The sequence below is a fragment of the Arachis duranensis genome, chromosome 2 (assembly GCF_000817695.3).
Source record: "Arachis duranensis cultivar V14167 chromosome 2, aradu.V14167.gnm2.J7QH, whole genome shotgun sequence".
Classification (NCBI taxonomy): Eukaryota; Viridiplantae; Streptophyta; class Magnoliopsida; order Fabales; family Fabaceae; genus Arachis; species Arachis duranensis.
In genome coordinates, this window is record NC_029773.3 from 92078174 (window position 1) to 92085201 (window position 7028).

The following is a 7028-nucleotide window of genomic DNA, read 5'->3' on the forward strand; positions in this document are numbered from 1 at the left end:
GATGAGATGACCGTCAGGTGTCCATTAAATGCCAAGCTGGCAAGTGAAAAATGAACAAGCCTATTTTCCAACAAAAAATATTGTCGTTTTAAGTGGGGATGAAATGGTGTATTAAGTGTGTGCTTTGGATTTCCATTCAACCCTTCTTCCCTTTCCCCTAATTACAGAATACCCTCTTATTTAAGAATGATATTGAAAATGAACTCTTTCACTATGACAAGTTTCTAAATTAAACAAATCTTGGAAGGTACCAATAATTTTTAACAAGCTAAGAAGCTAAGATATGTAAGGAATTGGTAAAAGTTATTTTTCAAGTGTATATATAAGATGTCAGTTTTATAATGGTGGTAAAATATATGCATTGGGATTTGAGTTATGATAATGAGTATGGTCCAAGTAAGGAGGGACATTTGGTCTTGGTTTGATGCCTTTTGATGGAAATCCATTGTGAATTTTTCATGGTCTTATTTTTTTTGCTTCTCCCAATATTGAGCATTAAAGTTTTGAGTAATCCGTACTCTTTGTTTTTAGTATACTTGCCAGTTGTGAATTATGTGAAATTTATTTATTTATTTATTTATTTATGCTTTGCTTGTTCATAGTGAATAATTAATTAAGCACCTGCACTTTCTTCCATTTATTTATTGATGATTATTTCAACAGTCTATTACTCTATTCTTGTGCATGCATGAATGCATGATGGGTTAGTTTTGCTTCCATTCAATTGTATGTATTTAAATCCCTCAAAGAAAGGTAGCTAGGTTTCATGATTTAAGGTCAGCAAAGCATTTATATATCTGACAGGAAAAGACTTCTAATGTTTTATTAATATTCAGATTTAGATTAAGGTTAATCAATTAAAATATTAAAAATATTTGATAATAATAAAAAAAAGTCAAAAACAGTTTTAATTTATTAATTTTACCAATAATTAATAAAAATATTTTTTTACTATTTTTTTCTTTTTAATATTACTGTTAAAATTTATCTTCTTATTTTATGAAAACAAATTAAACCTCAACTTATCTCTTTTTGGAGTTTCTTTAAATGAAGTAATTAACTATAAAAATGAAACCACTTAAAAAAATAAACTATACTCAGCTAGTTGAGATTTTATCATATTGATATATTATACATGACATATTTTTTTATTTGTTCAAATATGTATACATCAATTTTTTTGAAACTTAAATTATACAACATTACTTGATACATTTATATTTTATAAAATAAGGTGATATATATTAATCTACCCTACAGAGATTATATTATTGATTTCCCGAGGTTGATAACCTAATCATATATAAAAGGAAAAGCATAAATTACTGATATATTATCTGCCAACTTATTATTAATAATAATTAGTTGACAAAAATATTGTTAGTAACGTAACATAATTGTATATAAAAAAGGTTGAGATGTTTTAATTTAAGACAACTAGAACAAAATAAATCACAACAATTTCTTGATTCATACCGGCAAATTAGTGTTTTATTTATTTATTTATTTTTATATTAATACATTGGGGTTTTAGAAAATAAATTAAAAGCACATATTCATATTTTTGGCAGCAATTTTGAGTGAGTTCAATGTTGAAATGACAAAAGCAAAGCCCATAAAGAGATGCTTTTAATAATCTACTATGTTTGCCTTTATACTCCAAAATAATATAGATTCATGATTAGATTATGGACTTTAGTGTGACCAACTTTTAAGGGATGGTCAACTCTGTAAGACTCAGAATCCATGATGGTGGATGCATAGTGGGCCATTATTATTCCTAAATCTGAACAGAGAAAAATATGTCATTATTCCAAAAAAAAAATTAATTAGCAAAATTTCCATCTCAGCCTTATATATATAGATAGAAATTTGGAAACTAATATGTTGATTTCTTCCATGTCATGTATTTCACTAATAATGTTGAAATTCGTGCAATGATGAAGTATGATGAGTATCAAAATCTCATACTTGTGAAGAGATGTTACTGTCAATATCTTATACTTGTGAATACCTAGATTTTTCTAATTAATTTTACTTGCCTACTGTTTATCAAATTTCTAAATGTGTACATTGCAATAAAACTTTTTTCTGAAGCAGTAAATGCTGGTGAAAAAATGGTGAATTGGGTATAACACTATAATAAATTTTTGAATCTTCTAAATTTTGAATTTTTAATTTAGAGGATAAAATATAATTTTTTACCTTTAAATAATTTTTCTCTCATATTTATTTTTGGTCCTACTTATAAAATAAATAGTAAAAAATCACACTTTATTCTCTAAAGTGAAATTCAAAATTTAGAATATCCAAATCCCTTGTTTTTATTAGTGGCTTTTCTCAAAATTTGAGTGGGTATATATTACACCCAATGATCATATAAAGTGCGAAGTTTTTCTTCACAAATAAGTATTTAATCACCAACTTAGATTGATCGAGTGATCAATTCACTCATCTGTTTAAGTAAGTGTCGAAAATTCGAATTTCATCTTGTACACGCAAAAATCCATTAATCAGTAGCAGACCCTTAAATAAAGTTTAGTTTCACAATAGATTAATATAACTTAAAAATATTTTTTAAATTTTGAACAAATTTTAAAAATAAAAAATATATCTTATTCTTTTAAATATTTTTCTTAATTACCTTGTAGGTGTTTTCTTCTTATGATGCGGTCCCCAAAGACTAGGGTAATAGAATTGCTCATGCAACTTACTAGCTAGGCATGGCTAGTATATGAAGCCACTACTCAATGTGACTATATTTTACACGCCACTCGTGGACAAAACATTTAACATTTATTAAAAGAGTTATTGATAACACAAATATAGAGGCCCTCAACTTCATTCAATATCCACATCATTATTAGATCTAGATGTATGCATTTGTTCCCTTCAAGAAAGAGAGAAAAAAAAGTCCATGTTTGTTGCACACTTGAACCATATAAAATAAAATATTAAAATGTATTCTAAGACTATTTTTTAAAAGTGTAGTTATTTGACTGTGAAGATATGCTTTGATTGGAGTTTTTATGCAACTTTGAGTTGTTATCAAAATGTATTAAAAATTACATTTTCGAGACAACAATAAGCTATATATACCTTTTCATTTCTCATGTGCACTATAATTCAAAAGAATAAACAACAATTATCATTACATAATGCATTATTATCTTTTAAGTTTTTAATTATAACAATATGCCAGTATTGCATACCTATAATTAATAACTATCATATAAAAGCGAATGTGTATCTTTATGTTGTTCAACCCTTCAATTTTATTTCGTTTCAATTTTACACCTAAAGTTTTATACAATTTTACTCTCTCATTTAATTGTAAAAAGTTAGCCAAAATTTTGATACTCTAACTTCTTTTATTCCCTAACCTTTCACTACCACTGTATCATTCTCTCTCAACTCTTGCTTCTATATTATTTCAGCATACAACATTGCTTTTCTAATTTTGTTAGATAGACAATTTAAAAGATTTCGTATGTATATGCTTTTTTGAATAATCATTCATATATGATAAATATAAAAATAATTACTTTTATTAAGTTATCAATAAATAACTAAATACACTTAAAATAAAACTTCCTTATGCATCAAAATTAATGTGTTCTATATACAAAATGACACAAGAAGAATCCAATTCCATGGAATGTAACAAAAAAATAACCAAATGAAATTGGCTTTTCTCTTCCTTTCTAAAGCAATAATCATGATTATGTTCATATTTTTATTTCTGTTTTTGCTTCTATTTCTGTTTCTATTTCTGTTAAAAAAATATCATGTTTTCTTTTGTCACCACCTTCTATAATAATGTCTCGAAAAACATAAAATCCGTACCATTCATTAGGGTCTTCCTTCAAGATATAGAAAGATTTACTAATTACATTAACGATTAAGAAATCACGCTCTGCTGGGGGATATTCCAAAAGATTAACTTCAACTCCCTCTTTCATAGCAAGACTAAGAACCAATACACATAAGAATCTATCTCCACAACCATGTCTCTTTTCAAAGCCACATAACATGACACAAACCTTGCCGTCGCCGAGATCAAGAAGAATCGGCTCGACTTTTCGAAGAAATGATGGGATTTCGTCGAAACATCCTTTAATCTCTTGAAAGTACTTAACACCAAGTCGAGTCACCAGTAAGGCGTGGATTGTAAATTCTTCTTCAAGAAAGAAGGAAAGCGTCACACAACAATCAAAATCAAAACCTGTAATAATTAAGAATTGTTAGATAATTTGAGAGATTCAATTAACTTGTCAATATCAATTTTAAACAATTGTATGTGAATTTTCAATTATCACTTTTTTGTAAATGTACTAATTATCAACAATCATGTTATGTTATGTGTACATTAAAAATCAGTTACTTGAATAGAATACATATTAAAATACAAAATATACATTAAAAATAAAATAAACAACACATGCATTCATACACAACTACATGGTGACCGATTTGCTGTGTGCACATAATATTTTTGAATTATCAAAGTAATGAAAAACTTGATGTGTTTGATACCTGATAAAGATGGAAAAGGAAGAATATGTGGAGTGAAAAATCTACGTTGATCATCAATTGTAAGCCAAAAAGAACTCGTAAAATCATCTTCATCATGATGCAACGTCCACCCCTTCTCTGGATCGTCTGATTCATAATATAGAACAAAAATTCTACCATCTACCAAAGCAATTCGAATGTAAAGAATATCGTAGAAAACAAACCAATGAGTTTGGGCTCCTATACCGGCTATTCCGGGATTCGGAGCAGCCGGCAAGGGTTCCCATTCTCTTGTCTCTGATCTTAGAACCCAAAAATTATTGTTAGGTACGGATGTAGGTGCAGCGTCATCTAATATTAAAAAGTAATGATCACCTCTAATTTTTGTAACTAAACATTTATCTTCACCAAAGTGTGTAGGAGTTTGTGGAATTAATTCGGATTCATTTATTTGTGGTTCTTCTTTGTTATTGTCGTCGTTGTCGTCCCTGAAATCAAAATCAAGTTTGTAGACCTTGTTTGATGGTTTATATGAACCATCTTCAGAGTTACATTTTTGACCTCCAATAAGATGAATCTTAGAATCCAATTCCAATGCATGCATGTATCTAAACGAAAGATCTTTGGAAAAATCAAAGCAAAAATTTGGTAGATTTTTCCAATCCTCCACTTCTTTGTTTTGTTCTTCGTTCTCGTCATCGTCCTGTTCCTCTTTTTCTGGTATTAATTTCTTGAGATTGATACCGTAAATCTTATCTTCCGACATCATGCAAAGATAGTGTTGGTGTTCCGCCATTGTACTTTTTCCTTTCTCTCTTTTCTAAAATTATTTTTTTTTTCATTGGAACTAAATTATTAATGGCCTTATACAAGACATGCAAGAAAGGCAATTACCATGGATAGTAACTTCACTGGATCGAGCTGGTGATGATTTCCATGCTCTCTTAATTTGGAGTTTATTAAAGAAATTAATTCAATCTGTGTTGTAATATATATATCGTTTCTCGTCAGGTATATGTAGTCCTTTTAACTAAAAAAAAAGAAAAAAAAATAGTATTCACGAGAAGAAAATTACGTTCATACAAAATAAATTTCTCCGTACTTTTTCTCTATCTATGCATAATAGTAAATGGTCCCGCGCAAGAACAAACCGGAAATTTTAATTATGATCTTTAATCTTAATTTTTTTTATTAGTTTCTTATAGAATCAATGTCTAAATAAGAACATTTGGAACTGAAATTGGAATTGGAAAAGGATGATTGTTAACATTCAGATTCCATGTTTGTTTCTTTTGTGATCTCTAAGTGTGCTCAAAATTCAGTCTGACTTGCAATTCGATCTATATTTAAGATATATTTTGTCAAATTTAAGTAGACTTTTTGGTTCAAAATTATATTTTATACTTAAAATATATATTTTAGTATGAAATTAATACTAATAATTTAAAATAATTTATTTTGACCAAAATATAATATAATATTTGTTAAATTTTATTTTAAAATAAAATTTTAAACATTATTATATAAAATTTATAGATTATATATATTAATTTTATATTAGATCGATCTGATTTATTTTTGGAATTTTTTCAGAAATAAAAAAAATATTTTCTTAAACACAATTTTTAAATTTTTTTATTATGTTTGGAGAAATATAAAATTTTTTTTATTTTATTTCTAAAAAAAAACCTTTATTTTCGTGTCAACTTAAGATAAATTATTTAAAACAGACCTGATAAAAATTTAGGACCGGGCCCAAATCTAATTAATCTAACTCGGCCCGTACATGTACACCCTAAGGAACTCTCGTTCATGTTTAAACTTGTTTCTGCATCAAGTCCAAAAAAAAAAACTTATTTGTGCCTTAATTTTTTTAAGGATTGGGTTGGACAATAAATAGATCTCCATACTTGGTCTGGTCTTGGCCTGGAGGACCCGACCCACACCGGAAACAAAACCACTTTACACCCCAACGCTACAAACATTCCCTACTTTCTTGACCAAAAAAAAAATCCCCTACTTTGAAATTAATACCCACCTAATAACATTGATATAAGTAACAATAAAACAAAACGCTACTGAGGGAGTGAGCAATAGGGGTGGGAAAAAAAATTACTAATAAGGAAACAGGTGTGATGCAGTAATTTATATTTTTTATATCCCTACTTATCACTCCTCGCCGGTAGTGTCGTCCTTTGTTCGGTTTCACCATCGCCGAGCAGCTTAGGTGGCGGTGGAGTTGCAGGCGTCCACGGCTACACACACGAGCGAGGTTAACGGCTGCGGTGGAGAAGGAGCGACGAATCAGGCGCATCTGGGAGAAGGAGATTCTTCTCGCCGGGTGAGGTTTCGGAGATCCGGTTATCGTTCAAAGATGCTGCCGTCCACCTCGTCAGAGCTTTTCCGGTCTTCTAGACGTGTTTGCTGAGGGAAACCCGCTGCAATGGAGGCGGCGTCCACTCTGAGGGAAACACAGGTTTGAATTTCGGGTCGGGTTGGGGGATTGGAGCTCC